This window comes from Musca domestica, unplaced genomic scaffold, assembly GCF_030504385.1.
Source record: "Musca domestica strain aabys unplaced genomic scaffold, Musca_domestica.polishedcontigs.V.1.1 189, whole genome shotgun sequence".
In the NCBI taxonomy this organism is placed as follows: Eukaryota; Metazoa; Arthropoda; class Insecta; order Diptera; family Muscidae; genus Musca; species Musca domestica.
Window position 1 is genome coordinate 686,304 of NW_026712244.1, and position 17,404 is coordinate 703,707.

At 30.3% G+C, this 17,404-nt stretch overlaps 1 long non-coding RNA gene across 1 annotated transcript in view; it reads right to left on the minus strand.

Annotated features, from left to right (window-relative positions):
• Positions 1-2,293: 2,293 nt before the first annotated feature.
• Positions 2,294-17,404, minus strand: part of LOC109611645 (uncharacterized) — a 146,078-nt gene continuing 130,967 nt past the window's right edge. The window contains exon 3 of the long non-coding RNA XR_009341980.1: positions 2,294-2,416. This is a non-coding gene — a long non-coding RNA (uncharacterized LOC109611645). The remainder of the gene's footprint in view (positions 2,417-17,404) is intronic.

Consider the following 17,404-nt stretch of genomic DNA (forward strand, 5'->3'; position numbering starts at 1 on the left):
AAAACCTTATATTCTTCAACATATTGTATGAAATATTTTAAACCCTGAAATATAACTTGTATAATAATTGAAATCCATTGTATAACAGTTTGAAAATAAAGCAACAACTTTTTTGAATTTCCTATTTTCTTCATTTAAACATAGATATTGAATTTATTAAGACGTCTAATAACAAAACACTTGAAAATAATGCATTTCTAGGTAAATTTTGTTAGTATAACAGTTAAAGTTTGAAGTATAATGGTTTGAAATAACTATCCAATCATTATGTTTTGTTGTCCCAAGAATTCCAAATGGTGTTAAGACTTCAAATTGCACATTTTTTTAATACACTATGCTGTATAACAGTTTAGCTTGGTAGTATAACAGTTGAAAAAATCACCCAAAGTGAATATATTTGAGCTCAGAACAGTTAAGTATGAATTATTATTACATTTATATGGAAATTATATTGTATAACAGTTTTATATACGAGTATAACAGTTTGGAAAACCTCTTACAAATATTATTTTTGTCCATTTTATCGTTATTTCACAATAAACGAAGTATTTCCGAATAAAATTTTTTTGTTTTATATAAAGTATATTACACCTTTCGACAAATTATTGGGTATAACAGTTTAAAATAATTGTGTAAGTAGTAAAATAAAGTACAATAAGACTATATTATGTGAAATTAAATAAATAATAAAAAATTTATTAGTGCTATATTCACTTGTATGACAGTTCAATAGTTGTGTACATCTGTATAACAGTTTGAAAAAAGCCTTACAAATATTGCTTTGGTCCGTTTTATCGTTTTTTTATAACAATAAACAAAGTACTTCTGAAAAAAATATTCGGTTTGAAATAAAGTATATTACACCTTTCGACATATTGTTGTGTATAACAGTTTATAATAACTATAGTAAAAATGTAATAAGACCATATTATTTTTAATTATGTTAGAAACAACAAATTTATAGGTGAATATAGTTGTATAACAGTTCAACAATTGTATGTAACATTATAACAGTTTAAAAAAAATATTGCTATTTTCCAATTTGCCTTTGTGTAACCGCAAAATATGTATTTCCCAAGAAATGCGAATTTAAAAAAAAGTATATTCGACAAATTAATGTGTATAACAGTTTATAATAATTTTATGAGTAATAAAAATATATAAATACCATAGTATTTGTAATTATGTTAAAAAACAACAAATTTATAAGTGAATATATTTGTATAACAGTTCAATAATTTTGTATAACAGTATAACAGTTTGAAAAAAAAACTTTGGAAATATCGAAATTTCCCATTTTGCCGTTATTTAAGCACAAAAAATATATTTCACCATTTTTTTTTTTGGGTTTCAATAAAAGTCTTTCCGTTCCATTTTTCGCAAATCATTGTGTATAACAGTTTATAATAATTGTGTAAAAATGTGAAATAAACATGTTATTTGTAATTAAAGTAAAACAAAACTATAAATTTATGTGTGAATAATGTTGTATAACAGTTTAAGAGTTTTGTATAACAGTTTCAAAAATCTCAAAAAATATGTATATACATAATTTTCTTGAAAAAAAATTCCTTAACAATCCAAAAAAAATTCTTAAAAATCCAGGTCAGGAAAAATCCATTTCGTTGTTCGAGAAGGACAATTTTTTACTTAAAAATCCAATTTTATAACTCAAAAGATCCTCTAAAAGTCCTTGAAAAATAATTTTTTATTTCATGTTTCAGATGGACAATAAAAAAATATTTTTAAAGCCATCTATACTCATGGCAATTCCCATTTCAAAAATTTGCCTAAAAGTATGCTGTAGAAAATGTCTCTCATTTTAAAAAGGGTTATAGATGTGATTCTAATTGTCTGTCTGACTTCCTGTTGTCCATGCTTTTTGCCTTTTAACATTTATTTGCCCAGCGACACCCATTTGTAATGTCTGTCTGTCAGATTGTCTATCGGTCTGTTTGTCATCCTCCAATACCGCGTGGTTGGCTGTCTGTGTGTTTGTGTCTCCGGTTTCACTTTGATGTGTTAAATATTAATTGCTTGTAATTAAGGGTGGTTAAGAATGAATGCCGCCACGCAAAACCCAAGTATGAGTTTCTTGACACGTTTATTTCCCTTTCTCTCTCTCTCTCGTTTAATGTTTACCTTTCCCACCCATAAAGGGGTCCTTTCCGCCTCTCCCCTCTCCCATAGGACAACAATCGAAATTTGTTTCATTTATGTATGGAATAATTAAAATATGGAAATGTGATATGATTTCGGTTAGGTTCGTTTGTCCTGCCATTGTACTACATACCTTTTAATGGACGTGGTCGTTTTTGGTGTTGTTGTTGTTATTGCTGCTGTCTTTTAGGATGTACTTCCGTATTTGCCGTTCGCCTTTCCTTTTTGATGTTATTGTTGTAGTAGTTGGGTAAAGCTAAAAATGAACAAAAGACCAGGTAAAGCTCAATATAATTAAAGTTCATTAGTACGCTCGAGAAAATGAGTATCATTTGTATTAATATTTGTTAAATTTAAAAGCATAGTTTTAGGGGCACACTTGGTGGGGGGCAGAGAAATCTTGTAGTGCAGGAAATAAAACAGGTATTCAACTAAACAGAGATTTTTGTTTGTTTTACATGAAGGAGAAATTTTGAGGTACAAACGGATGTGGGTCCTGGCCATCCCTCCCTGATGATTGCCAATTATGTTTTGTGTTTAGTAAAATTAATGATAATTACGGTAATAATACTAAACACCATAAAATTATGCAAATTATTAGAAATTATTGAGGATTTTCATAGCATACTTTAAGGTGAGGAGTTGAGGAAATTTAAAAATAAAATAAAAGGAAATTAAATAAGGGTGAAAGAAATATTTAAAAGGCTTAATTTAATTTAAAGGCCTTTGGAAAATATTTTAAAAAAATCCAAGTTCAAAGATCTTTGGTTAGCCTTGAAAAAATATTTAAAAAATCCACATTTAAAGACCTTTGGTTAGTCTTGAAAAAATATTTAAAAAAAACCACGTTTCTTGGCCTTTGGCAACTCTTGAAAAATATTTAAAAAATCCACATTTAAAGACCTTTGGCTAGTCTTGAAAAAATATTTAAAAAATCCACATTTAAAGGCCTTTGGCTACTCTTGAAAAAATATTTAAAAAATCGATGTTTAAAGGCCTTTGGATATTCTTAGAAAAAATATTTAAAAAATCCAAGTTTAATGGCCCTTGAATATTTTTTAAAAATTATTTAAAAAATCCACATTTAAAGGCCCTTGGATATTTTTTAAAAATTATTTAAAAAATCCATGTTTAAAGGCCCTTGGATATTTTTTAATTAAAAATTATTTAAAAAATCCAAGTTTAATGGCCTTTGGATATTTTTTAAAAATTATCTAAAAAATCCACGTTTAAAGGCTCTTGGATATTTTTTAAAAATTATTTAAGAAATCCACGTTTAAAGGTCTTTGGCTACTTTTCCAAAAATATTTAAAAAATCCACGTTTAAAGGTCTTTGGCTACTTTTCCAAAAATATTTAAAAAATCCACGTTTAAAGGTCTTTGGCTACTTTTCCAAAAATATTTAAAAAATCCACGTTTAAAGGTCTTTGGCTACTTTTCCAAAAATATGTAAAAAATCCACGTTTAAAGGTCTTTGGCTACTTTTCCAAAAATATTTAAAAAATCCACGTTTAAAGGTCTTTGGCTACTTTTCCAAAAATATTTAAAAAATCCACGTTTAAAGGTCTTTGGCTACTTTTCCAAAAATATTTAAAAAATCCACGTTTAAAGGTCTTTGACTACTTTTCCAAAAATATTTAAAAAATCCACGTTTAAAGGCCCTTGGATATTTTTTAAAAATTATTTAAAAAATCCACGTTTAAAGGCCCTTGGAAATTTTTTAAAAATTATTTAAAAAATCCACGTTTAAAGGCCCATGGATATTTTTTAAAAATTATTAAAAAAATTCAGGTTTAAAGGCCTTTGGCTACTCTTGAAAAAATATTTAAAAAATCCACGTTTCGTGGCCTTTGGCTAATCTTGAAAAAATATTTAAAAATCCACGTTTCTTGTCCTTTGGCTAGTCTTGAAAAAATATTTAAAAAATCCACGTTTCGTGGCCTTTGGCTAATCTTGAAAAAATATTTAAAAATCCACGTTTCTTGTCCTTTGGCTACTCTTGAAAAAATATTTAAAAATCCACGTTTCTTGTCCTTTGGCTAGTCTTGAAAAAATATTTAAAAAATCCACGTTTCTTGGCCTTTGGCTACTCTTGAAAAAATATTTAAAAAATCCACCTTTGTGGGCCTTGTAATATTTCTGACAAAAAAATTAAATTTCTTTTTAAAGCCCTTTAAAAAATATGTAATTTGTTGCCTAATTTTAGGCTGTTTGTATGCCTGTCAGTAGAAAAAAAAGAAAGTTGTTGAAAAGTTAACATCCCTTGCCGTTTGCTTTCTCCTTCCATGGCCGGGAAGTCACGTTATTTTTCACTTTTGTTATCATTTGACTAACAGAAAAATTCTATTCAGTGTTTATTATGAAATGTTGACAGAATGAAAACAACAAAAAATATTTTTATATTTATTTATAATGAAAAAATTTTACAAGATTTATTGCCACTTGTCAGTAGTCATATAAGAATTTTTTTCATGTTGTTTTCATGCTTGTTTCATTTCGTTTTTCATTTTCTTTTTATGGCAAGTAAGGAAACGGAAGGCAGTCGAAAAGACCTTCAAAATACTCAATAAGTTTTGAAATGTTGGAACCACCGCAAGAGAACACCATGTGGAATCTACGAAGTTTCTTTCAAGTTTCCAGTTTTTCTTTTTTTCTTTGGTTGTCGAAATGTTTAACTAGATTTTGGGTTTGTTCCGACATTGGCCTTCAGTTTGTTACTACTTCCTTAAGACATCCTGTTTTCTTCTTCCTTTTTTTGGCAAAACAAAATACGCCTTCTTAAGCAATATTTATTAGGTTTGATTGCCCTTTTTTGTTGCCACTGCTGCTGGTAGGACTACTACTTCTGTTTCCGTTCTGGAGTTTTTTCTTTTCTTTTTTTCTCTGATTTCCAATATATCTAAGCAATCTTGTCTTATGTTGCGAGCTGACGCCATTTTTTCTCATTTTCCCCAAGTTTTCCTTTTTATTTTGTGACAATTTTCCCTTCGACAACAAGTTTTTTCTACATTTTCCCAATATTGATTGTCTTTGGATGTGGTCCAACAAAAAGAGGACCGAATAAAAACCCTCACACAAAAAGTCTAAAACATGACTTGTAATAGTCAATTTATTTGGCTTTTGATGGCTTTTCTTGTGTCCTGTCGAATTGTCTAATACCACAAACGAAAATGGACAGCAAAAACTCAAAAAAAAAAAAAAAAAAAAGATTTCCCAAAGAAAAATTACAAAACATTAATGAAGAGCCATATATGTATGTGTGCTTACAAGTCTGTGTGTGAGAGAGGGTGGAAATTTATAAAAAAAAACTCATCAAGCTTAAAAGGCTAGACAAGAAATCTATTTTTTCCTATATTTTCCTATCATTCCTAAATGTACAAATTATGGCCCCCAAAAGTATGCTCTGGTATGTTGTTTATTGTCCAGCAGGAAACTATTGAGGAATTTTAGTGTCGGGTGGTGGAAAGGGTGGAACACATCAAAGTGAGATAAAGCAATCCAAGTATTTTTGATGAGAACTCATTAAAATTTCCAAAAATGATATAACCCGCCCCTAAAAGTATGCAATGATTTATGGGCATCAAATTCTTAACGAAATTACCATTTTTATGGCCATTAAATGATTAAAACAATGGACAAGGAAATATTTTTATGGAAATTAGACATTTGGGGTTAGATAGAGGAATTTAAAACTGTAAAGCTCCCTCCGAAAACGGATCCAATTTTCCTCAAAAAAATTTTTTTTTCTAAGAAACCCAATTCTGCCTTAAGTTTTATGCCAACCGGTTTAAACTAACATCTTTTCTACTAATCCCATATTGATTTTAATTACCTCAATAAACCCTGTCGATGTTTACCTTAAGGCGTTAAACTTAAATAAATTTTATTGCCTACTTTTAGGCCCTCTGTACATATTTACAATTAAAACTGAAGAAGTTGTCGTTTGGGTGTCCTTGTTGATGATTTAATTAAACTTAAAATTAGTTTTGGAAATTTCTGCTGAAGACACACGAAAGGCCTTGAAGAATTTTAATGGAAAGTGTCGTCTGAAGGATCATATCAAAGGATGAAAGAAATTAAATGCAATTATTATTATAATTATTACCAAGGTTATTTTATATTTCTCGAGAATTTCAAAAGGCTTTTAAAAGTGGATTTTTTAAATATTTCCTCAAAAATTTCGAAAGGTTTTAAAAGCATATTTTCAAAAGACTTTCTTAGAATTTTAAAAGACCTTTAACGGTGGATTCCTTAAAATATTTTTCACGAATTTCCAAAGGCCTTCAAACGCGAGTTTTTTAATATTTTAAGAATATCCAAAGGCCAAGAAACGTGGATTTTTTAAATATTTTTTCAAGAATATTCAAAGGCCAAGAAACTTGGATTTTTTAAATATTTTTTAAAGAATATCCAAAGGCCTTCAAACGTGGATTTTTTTTAACAATTTTTCAAGAATATCCAAAGGGTTCAAACGGGGATTTTTTAAATATTTTTTTAAAAATATCCAAAGACCTTTAAACGTGGATTTTTTAAATATTTTTTTCAAGAGTAGCCAAAGACCTTTAAACGTGGATTTTTTAAATATTTTTTTTTTAAAGTAGCCAAAGACCTTTAAACGTAGATTTTTTAAATATTTTTTTTAAAGTAGCCAAAGACCTTTAAACGTGGATTTTTTAAATATTTTTTTTAAAGTAGCCAAAGACCTTTAAACGTGGATTTTTTAAATATTTTTTTTTAAAGTAGCCAAAGACCTTTAAACGTGGATTTTTTAAATATTTTTTTTTAAAGTAGCCAAAGACCTTTAAACGTGGATTTTTTAAATATTTTTTTTTAAAGTAGCCAAAGACCTTTAAACGTGGATTTTTTAAATATTTTTTTTTAAAGTAGCCAAAGACCTTTAAACGTGGATTTTTTAAATATTTTTTTTTAAAGTAGCCAAAGACCTTTAAACGTGGATTTTTTAAATATTTTTTTAAAATATCCTTCAAACGTTGATTATTTAAATATTTTTTTAAAATATCCTTCAAACGTTGATTATTTAAATATTTTTTGAAGAGTAGCGAAAAGCCATTAAACGTGAATTTTTTAAATATTTCTTGAAAAGTAGCCAAAGGCCTTCAAACGTGGTTTTTTAAATATTTTTTTCAAGAGTAGCCAAAGGCCTTTAAAAATTGATTTTTTAAATATTTTTTAAAAATGATCCAAAGCCCTTTAAACGTGGATTTTTTAAATATTTTGTAAAGAATATCCAAAGGCCTTCAAACGTGGATTTTTAAAATATTTTTTCAAGAGTAGCCAAAGGCCTTTAAACATGGATTTTTTAAATATTTAGAAAAATATATCCAAAAGCCTTTAAACGTGGATCTTTAAAATATTTTTTTAAGAGTAGCTAAAGGCCAAAAAACGTGGATTTTTAAATATTTTTTCAAGAGTAGCCAAAGGCCAAGAAACGTGGATTTTTTAAATATTTTTTCAAGAGTAGCTAAAGGCCAAGAAACGTGGATTTTTTAAATATTTTTTCAAAAGCAGCCAAAGACCAAGAAACGTGGATTTTTTAGATATTTTTTCAAAAGCAGCCAAAGGCCAAGAAACGTGGATTTTTTAAATTTTTTTCAAGAGTAGCCAAAGGCCAAGAAACGTGGATTTTTTAAATATTTTTTCAAGAATATCCAAAGGCCAAGAAACGTGGATTTTTTAAATATTTTTTCAAGAGTAGCCAAAGGCCAAGAAACGTGGATTTTTTAAATATTTTTTCAAGAGTAGCCAAAGGCCAAGAAACGTGGATTTTTTAAATATTTTTTCAAGAGTAGCCAAAGGCCAAGAAACGTGGATTTTTTAAATATTTTTTCAAGAGTAGCCAAAGGCCAAGAAATGTGGATTTTTTAAATATTTTTTCAAGAGTAGCCAAAGGCCAAGAAACGTGGATTTTTAAATATTTTTTTAAGGAATATCCAAGGACCTTTAAACGTGGATTTTTAAATATTTTTTTAAGGTTTGTCAAAGGCCAAGAAACGTGGATTTTTTAAATATTTTTTCAAGACTTGCCAAATGGCCTTTAAACGTGGATTTTTTAAATATTTTTTTTTTTAAGGCAAAGGCCTTAAACGTGGAATTTTTTTAAATATTTTTTAAAAAATATCCAAAGGCCTTTAAGCGTGGATTTTTTAAATATTTTTTCCAGATTATTTCAAGGCCTTTAAACGGGGATTTTTTTAAATATTTTTTAAGAATATCTCTTGGCCTTTAGATGTGGATTTTTCAAATATTTTTGAAAAAATATCCAAAGACCTTTAAATATTTATTTTTTTAATATTTTTTAAAAAATATTTTTAAGAAATATTCCCAAGCCCTCAAATGTGAACTTTCTACAAATTCTTTAAAAATATTCCAAGGCCGTTTAACGTGGATTTCCAAAATATTTTTCTTAAAATTATTAACAGATTTTCCCCTCCTCTTAGTTGACATTTTGCTGGCATCTCTTCACCGATTATTAATGCTCCAAAAAACTGCCTGATTTAATTTTTGCTTAGAATTTATGTCCCTCTTGGCAGTAACAACCTCGTCAGTAACAGAAGTAATGCAAGAAAAAGGAGAAAAAAAACGGCAACAAAAATCAGCAAACAAATCTCTGCCAAAAAGGACATTGTAAACATCGTAAATAACATGGCATAACATCAAAAGAACAGAAACTTCTTATCTAAGCATCATCAAGTTCAATTCATAAAGTTTGAAAAACTGCAAAAAATACTCAATTCGAAAACAAACTTGTCGGAAAGTATTGAAAGTATGTCGTCGTCGACGTTGCCCGTCTGATGACTGTCATTCAGTTAAACGTTGTCATTTTTGAAGTTCTGAGCCATTGAAGAAATACAAAGTTGCCGCCAACAACAACTGCAACAACATCCAATGACTGCTCTGTGCAGTTGGAATTGCACTGAACTGAACTGAACTCAAATGAACTGCCATTTTTGTCGTTGCCGAAGTGAATGGAAGTTTAACTCATTCACTTTTGTCAAATGAAATGAAGTAACTGCCGAATGACAAATGCAGAATAGAGACTCAACAATTTTTATGTCCTTCCCCCCACCTCCGCTTTGGCTTTGAGGGGGCAAAAGTTACTTTTGCTGAATGCCACATAGTTATGAAAGAATTTCATCAACCCTCCAAACTGGATGAGCGAAGCAGATTCTCTTCACTCGCCATTTAGGGAAAAGGGTTTATCTTAAAATGAAATCATGTTCACTGGGTTTAGGAAGAATTTTCGGAGCAGATTTGAAAGAATTTATTTGACAGAGAAAATAAGATTTCTGTTAGAATGGTCTTTTCGCTGTACAACGTTTGCATAGTTTATCAAATATAAAATTGATGCACATTGTTGTTTGCAAAAATAATAAATAAAATACTAAAGTGTGTTGCATACTTTTGGGAATAAACATTGTGTTTTTTTTTTTCAATTTACAGGAATTTGAAATATTCTTGAAAAAATATTTAAAAAATTCACGTTTAAGGGCCTTTGGCTAGTCTTAAAGAATTATATAAAAAATCCACTTTTAAAGGCCTTTGGCTAGTCTTGAAAAAATATTTAAAAAATCCACGTTTGAAGACTTTTGGGTACTTTTAAAAAAATATTTAAAAAATCCACGGTTAAAGGCCTTTGGATATGTTTGAAAAAATATTAAAACAAAACGTGTTTAAAGGCCTTTGGATATATTTGAAAAAATATTTAAAAAATCCATGTTTAAAGGCCTTTGGATATTTTTGAAATAATATTTAAAAAATCCACGTTTAAAGGCCTTTGGCTACTCTTGCAAAAATATTAAAAAAACCATGTTTGTGGGCCTTGACATATTTTTTTAAAAAAATATTTAAAAAATCCACGTTTGTGGGCCTAGACATATTTTTTAAAAAAATATTTAAAAAAATCCACGTTTAAAGGCTTTTGGATATCTTGAAAAAATATTTAAAAAGTCCACGTTTAAAACCTTTGGATATTTTTTAAAAATATTTAAAAAAAATCCATGTTTTAAAGCTTTTGGATATTTTAGAAAAAATATTAAAAAACTACCCGTTTGTGAGCCTTTTAAAATTCCTTAAAAATATCTAAAAAGTCCAAAATCGGGGCTTTCTGAAAAAATATTAAAAAAAAATTCTATAATATTGCAATTTACATCTTCCTTTGTTTTGAAATAAAGTTTTGAAGTACCTTCCGCCACTCCTGTTAGGAGAATATTACTATTCCCCCATTCCACTTTTTTTTTAAATATTGTGTACCTACTGTTTGAATATAAGTACTAAATGCCTGTTGTCTGTTCGTATCTATGTGTGTATGTGTATAGATGTGTATGAGTGTGTGTGTAATTCATTTGATGAGTATATTTGGTTACAAGGAAAGTTTACACTCTTTGATGTTGTCCTTCCTCCTACTCAATGTTATTGTTGTTGTTGCAGTTGATGATGTTTGCACCATCACCAGCTACAATTCCCTCTGATGTTGATGAGATATTGCATTGTCTTTTGAAGTAAATTGTCGGCATAGTGGCTGGCTGTTAGGCGAGGACGCCCAAGATCTACGCTGTTGACAGAAGGCGCAAGGTGGCCGGGGAGCAGGGCAGCAAGTACCCAAAAGGTTACTATTATTTTCATCGACATCGACATTATTAACATTTTGCCAAACACCATTTGCCTTGTATTGAGCCAAGCGAGCGAGGCAAACAAGGATGCCATTGAATCGCAACTTCTCTCTGCCCAGCCAAGCCAAGCCAAGTGTTAGTTAGTCGTCCCTTTGACTGTCCTACTGCTACTGTCTGTTGTGTAAATGCCTTTTAGCATTTCTATTTTTCGATGGGCGGCCCACATCGACTCAGTAACTGTTAGAACCCCAATGCCAGCCGTGCTAAGTGTGAGATTGGTGGCCGTGCGCCACCAGGCATTATGATAAACGAGATGATAATTTCCTTTTTGCAACTGTATTTGCTGCTTCGTTCGTACTTATGTTTTATGCACTTTTTCCTCTACTTCTCCTTTTTCGTCCTTAATATAAAATTGTTAGAGGAGACAGGCGGCCTTAAAAATTCTCTCGAGTCCTGTGACAAGGCTGACTCCCAGACCGTCTGCCTGCCTGCCCGCCAGTTAGTATATAATACGAATTTCAATTGATGTCCACAGTGTCTCATTCGGAAAAACAAAAGACCTGAATATTTTCTTTTTATTTCTCACTCATAATAGTCTAGCCTACTTCGGTTACAGTTGACTCAGAGAATATAAAAAAAACACTAATATAGGAAGCGAGGGGGTTAAAAAGGTTAAATAACTCAGGAATAGTACAAGGCCCACAGAGGAGGATTTTTAAATATTTTTTCAAGAATATTTTTTAAAGAATATCAGATTTTTTAAATATTTTTGAAAAAATATCCAAAGGCTTCTAAACGTCGATTTTTTAAATGTTTTTTTTTTTTTTTTTTTCAAAAATATATCAAGGCCTACAAACGTGGATTTTTTCAATATTTTTTAAAAAATATATCAAGGCCAAGAAACGTGGATTTTTTAAATATTTTTTAAAGAATATCCAAAGGCCAAAAAAAAGTGGATTTTTTAAATATTTTTTCAAGAATATCCAAAGGTCAAGAAACGTGGATTTTTTAAATATTTTTTTCGAGAATATCCAAAGACATTTAAACGTGGATTTTTAAAATATTTTTTCAAGACTAGCCAAAGACCTTTAAACGTGGATTTTTTAAATATTTTTTCAAGACTAGCCAAAGACCTTTAAACGTGGATTTTTTAAATATATTTTTCAAAAATATCCAAAGGCATTTAAACGTGGATTTTTTAAATATTTTTTCCAGAATATCCAAAGGCATTTAAACGTAGATTTTTTAAATATTTTTTCAAGACTAGCCAAAGGCCAAGAAACGTGGATTTTTAAATATTTTTTTAATAAATATCCAAAGGCCAAGAAACGTGGATTTTTAAATATTTTTTCAATAAATATCCAAAGGCCAAGAAACGTGGATTTTTAAATATTTTTTTAATAAATATCCAAAGACCAAGAAACGTGGATTTTTAAATATTTTTTTAATAAATATCCAAAGGCCAAGAAACGTGGACTTTTTAAAATATTTTTTTAAGAATATCAAATGGCCAAGAAACGTGGATTTTTAAAATATTGTTTTAAGAATATCAAATGGCCAAGAAACGTGGATTTTTGAAATATTTTTTTTCAAGAATAGCCAAAGGCCTTTAAAGGTGGATTTTTTAAATATTTTTTTTTTTTTTCAAGAATAGCCAAAGGCCTTTAAAGGTGGATTTTTTAAATATTTTTTTTAAGAATATCCAAAGGCCAAGAAACGTGGATTTTTTAAATATTTTTTTTAAGTATATCCACAAGCCAAGAAACGTGAATTTTTAAGAATATCCAAAGGCCAAAAAAACGTGGATTTTTTAAACATTTTTTCAAGAATATCCAAAGGCCAAGAAACGTGGATTTTTTAAATATTTTTCAAGAATATTTCAAGGCCTTTGAAAGCGAATTTTTAAGAACATCCAAAGAGCTTTATACATAAATTTTTTGAATATTTTTAAAAAGTGTTCTATGACCCTTAAACGTGAATTTTCTTTACAAAATTTTCTAAAATATTTTAGGGAACTAAAAAAAGATCTTTATTAATATATTTAAAAAAAAAATTCCACAATTTTTTAGAATATCCAATAGCCGTTAAAAAGCAATGTTTCTTTATTATTTTCTCATTAATATTTCAAGGTCTTTAAACGTTGATCTTAAATTTTTTTTCAGGTATCATGAGCTGTTTGGTTATAAAAAATGTTGACCCTTTGTGCGGGAAGTTACCAGAGTTAGTGGTCTGGTATTCTCCATTTTCACACATGATTTGTGTTAATAGAAATATTGGGATGTCAAGAATGAAGTCTGTATCTTTGAGTATTTTAACTAGATGAGTCCTTGATAATTTTTTACGTCGACTCATTTCGACTCAGTGCCAGAATTGCTCTCTGTTTGCCATTTTAGAATAGAGATGTCAATGGAAACAATATTCCATAGCGAATTTCACTATGGGTCATTGGCCTCAAGAAATCTGTATATATACTTTATATCGCTTAAAATCGGTGCTGGAAAAACTACAAAAAATAAGTTTGAATGACTAATATTGTAGCTTTTCGACTAAGTGCCCGAAATACCCTCTATTCGTCATTTTAGAGTTAAGATATCAATGGAACAAATATTCTTCATCGAATTTTGCTATAGGTCCTCAACTACAAGAAATCTGTAGCTTTTATGTATATCCGTAAAATTGGCAAAGATTAAGGTACATAATCTAGAGAAAACAATCCAATGAATTTTTATGTCTAATTTTGAAGTTTTTCGACTCAGTGCCCGAATCACGCTTTATTTGTCATTTTAGAGTTAAGATTTCAATGGCGAAAATATTGCTGATCGAATTTCACTGTGGCTCACCGACCACAAGAAGTCTGTATCTTTACTATATATCGCTAAAAATCCGCATAGATTTGAGTATATAAACTAGAAAAAAATCTATGATTTTTATGTTTAATTTTTAAGAGCTTCCGACGCAGTGCCCGATGGCCCCTCTATTCGTCATTTTTAAGTTGAATTGTCAATGGGAAAAATATTCCTTATCGAATTTTGCTATAGGTCCTCAACCACAAGAAATCTGTAGCTTTAATGTATATCCCTAAAATTGGCAAAGATTAAGGTACATAATCCTGAAAAAAAATTCTATGAATTTTTATGTCTAATTTTGAAGTTTTTCGACTTAGTGCCCGAATCACGCCTTATTTGTAATTTTAGAGTTAAGATGTCAATGGGAAAAATATTCCTGATCGAATTTCACGGTGGGTCAACGACCACAAGAAGTCTGTATCTTTACTATATATCGCTAAAAATCCGCACAGATTTGAGTATATAAACTAGAAAAAAAATGTATGATTTTTATTTTTAATTTTTAAGAGCTTCCGACTCAGTGCCCGAATCGCCCTCTATTCGTCATTTTAGAGTTGAGATGTCAATGGAACAAATATTCTTCATCGAATTTTGCTAGAGGTCCTCAACCACAAGAAATCTGTAGCTTTAATGTATATCCCTAAAATTGGCACAGATTTAAGTACATAATCTAGAAAAAAATTCAATGAGTTTTTATGTCTAATTTTGAAGTTTTTCCACTCAGTGCCCGAATCGCGCTTTATTTGTCATTTACGATGTCAAAGGGAAAAATATTCCTGATCGAATTTCATTATGGCTCACCGACATTGAGAAATTTGTATCTTTACAATATATCGCTAAAAATCCACACAGTTTGGAGTATATGAACTAAAAAAAATCTATGAATATTTATTTTCAAGAGCTTCCCACTCAGTGCCCTCTATTCGTCATTTTAGAGTTAAGATGTCAAGGGGAATAATATTCCTTATCGAATTTCACTGTGGGTCAACGACCACAAGAAATCTGTATCTTTACTATATATCGCTAAAAATCCGCACAGATTTGAGTATATAAACTAGAAAAAAATCTATGATTTTTATGTTTAATTTCAAAAGCTTCCGACTCAGTGCCCGAATAGCCCTCTATTCGTCATTTTAGAGTTGAGATGTCAATGGAACAAATATTCTTCATCGAATTTTGCTATAGGTCCTCAACTACAAGAAAGCTGTAGCTTTAATGTATATCCGTAAAATTCGCATTTTTTGTAGCCATTTTTTAATTTAATTTTTTTCTCAAAATTTCCCTTCATTATCATACCTCCTAGGCCAGTTATTATGTTAGTATTTAAGTTTGGCATTTTCATATTTAAAGGTTAAATTTATTTTCCACTTTGCATTTTGGCCTCTCCGGGAGTTCAAAGTTAAACTAAAATTCTGAGAGAGAAAAAAAAAACAACAACAAAGAACAGGAAAACAACTTGAAAAACGAAAAAGTTTTTCCGCCTTTTTGTGAGCCGTATATTTTCATTATTTGTTGTCGTTGTTTTTTGCTTTTTTCAGCTTCAAAATATTATGCATTCCGCCTGCTGGATGGATATACAACCTGCTATCGTCATTGCCAGCTAGTCCGCCTGCCTTCGGTGTCTATCATTTTCGTTATGGTTATGGTGTAGTTTTGGCACATTCACTCACTCACTCCGACAGGCACTCAGTCCGTCAGGCACTCAGTCGTCATTCATTCATGCCATGCCCTGCCTGCCTTGCCTTCATTCATTCATTGCTTCCCATATTTCTGCCTTCCCTTATTTATTCCTTCCCTCATTTATTCCTTCCCTTTTCCCAGCCAGCCCTCTGAAATCAGCCAGCTAAACAACAACAACAACACGCCAGTATAGCTCATCACTTGTCTGGTAAACATTTGACGTTATTGTTTTTATAATATTAAGGATTTGCTTTTCTCCTTTTTTTGCATGACTATGCCAGCCCTAGGAGCAAGCACCAGGAGCCGATGAGTGATGGGTATGGGAGGATAAGCATTTTAAATACACATAAGCTGTATAACTGTTTCTCAGTCGTGGAAAATGAATTTCCTTATTGTTTGTTAGTCTCTGTGTGTGTCTCTCTCTCTTCCTCTCTTTTCTTTGACGGTTCCTTGCAAACTTCCTTCCCTGGCAGTTTAGTGCAAAGAGTAGATGATGTTCAACAGTTCATAAAGTTAATTTTACCGCAGAAATTATGTTAAAACGATATATGGATATGTTGACGCCGATGACGGTGGGGCGAGGGGGGGGGCAGGGTTCCACCTTTCCAAACTGCCATCACATGCAACATTTATTTCAAGACTTCATGGCGTCAAGGGCTAGGCGAAGAAAGAGAGAGAGAGAGAGAGAGACACACACATGGAGAGGGAAGTTTTTGAAGTTTCTTAATAGGATTTCGTTTTTAACGTTTACCTAGCTGTTTGTCAGTCATTCCGTCCGTCCGTCTCTCCGTTTCTTTCATCTATGCCATGGGAAGTAACACAGATGTTTAGGGAAATATTAAAGTTAATGGCTGTTGTGATAGTTAAATATATAGTGTCTGTCAGGCCAACCATGCCGTTGGCGGAAAATAACACAAGATTCCGACCTAAAAGGGGAGTTCATCGCCGTCATCACCGTGGCAGTGCCTGCTGTCATCGTGATCGTCATCCTCATGGTGTGTGTGTGTAATTAGAATATAGTTTGCATTTTCTATTTCCTATTAGTTGCGAAGAACATTAAGGGCAAATTTTTTTGGGCTCCTCTTAACTCTCTCTCTCTCTTCGTGTATTCATGGGCCTTCCTTCAAAATATGCACTGCGTGTGTTTTTGGAGTAAATCGAAAAGACTTATTTATTTATTTATTTCAAGATTCTCTGAAGTTTTTCTCATAAGACAATAAAATTAAAATTTATTGCATATCTTCAGGCGCATACTTAATAGGTGCATACTTAATAGGTGCAGCATACTTTTAGGAGCTATATCTGGGAAAAATATGAACAAATGTGAATTTAACAAGCAGAAGTCATACTTGAAACATACCATGACTTTGAGACTTTGGAGAACCTTTGAAAAAAATAAAATAAAAAAATCTCATTATGGAAAAAATATTTAAAATAAAAATACGTTAAAGGCTGACGATGGATGAAAAAATAACAAAAAAAAGTTTATGTTTTCTTAAATATTTTAATTTAAAAATCCAAGTTTAAAGGCCTTTCGATATTCTTGAAAAAATATTCAAAATCCTCGTTTAGGGCCTTGAAATATTTTTGAAAAATATTCAAAAAAGTCTAGATTTAAATATATATTCCTGAAAAAAAATTGAGATATTTTGCGTTAAGATATTTTTGAAAAAATATTTAAAAAATCCGCCTTTGGAAATTCCTGAAAAAATATTTTAAAAATCCACATTTAAAAGCCTTTGGTTATTCTTTATAAAATATTTAAAAAATCCACGTTTATAATCCCTTGGAAATATATACAAAAATATTTATAAAATCCACGATTAAAGGCCTGTCAATATTCTTGAAAAAATATTTAATAAATCTACGTTTTAAGGCCTTTGAATATTCCTGAAAAAAATATTTAAAAAATACACGTTTCTTGGTCTTTGGATATTCCTGAAAAAATATTTTAAAAATTCACGTTTTAAGGCCTTTGGATATTCCTGAAAAAATATTTTTAAGAATCCACGTTTTAAGGCCTTTGGATATTCCTGAAAAAATATTTAAAAAATCCACGTTTTAAGGCCTTTGGATATTCTTGAAAAA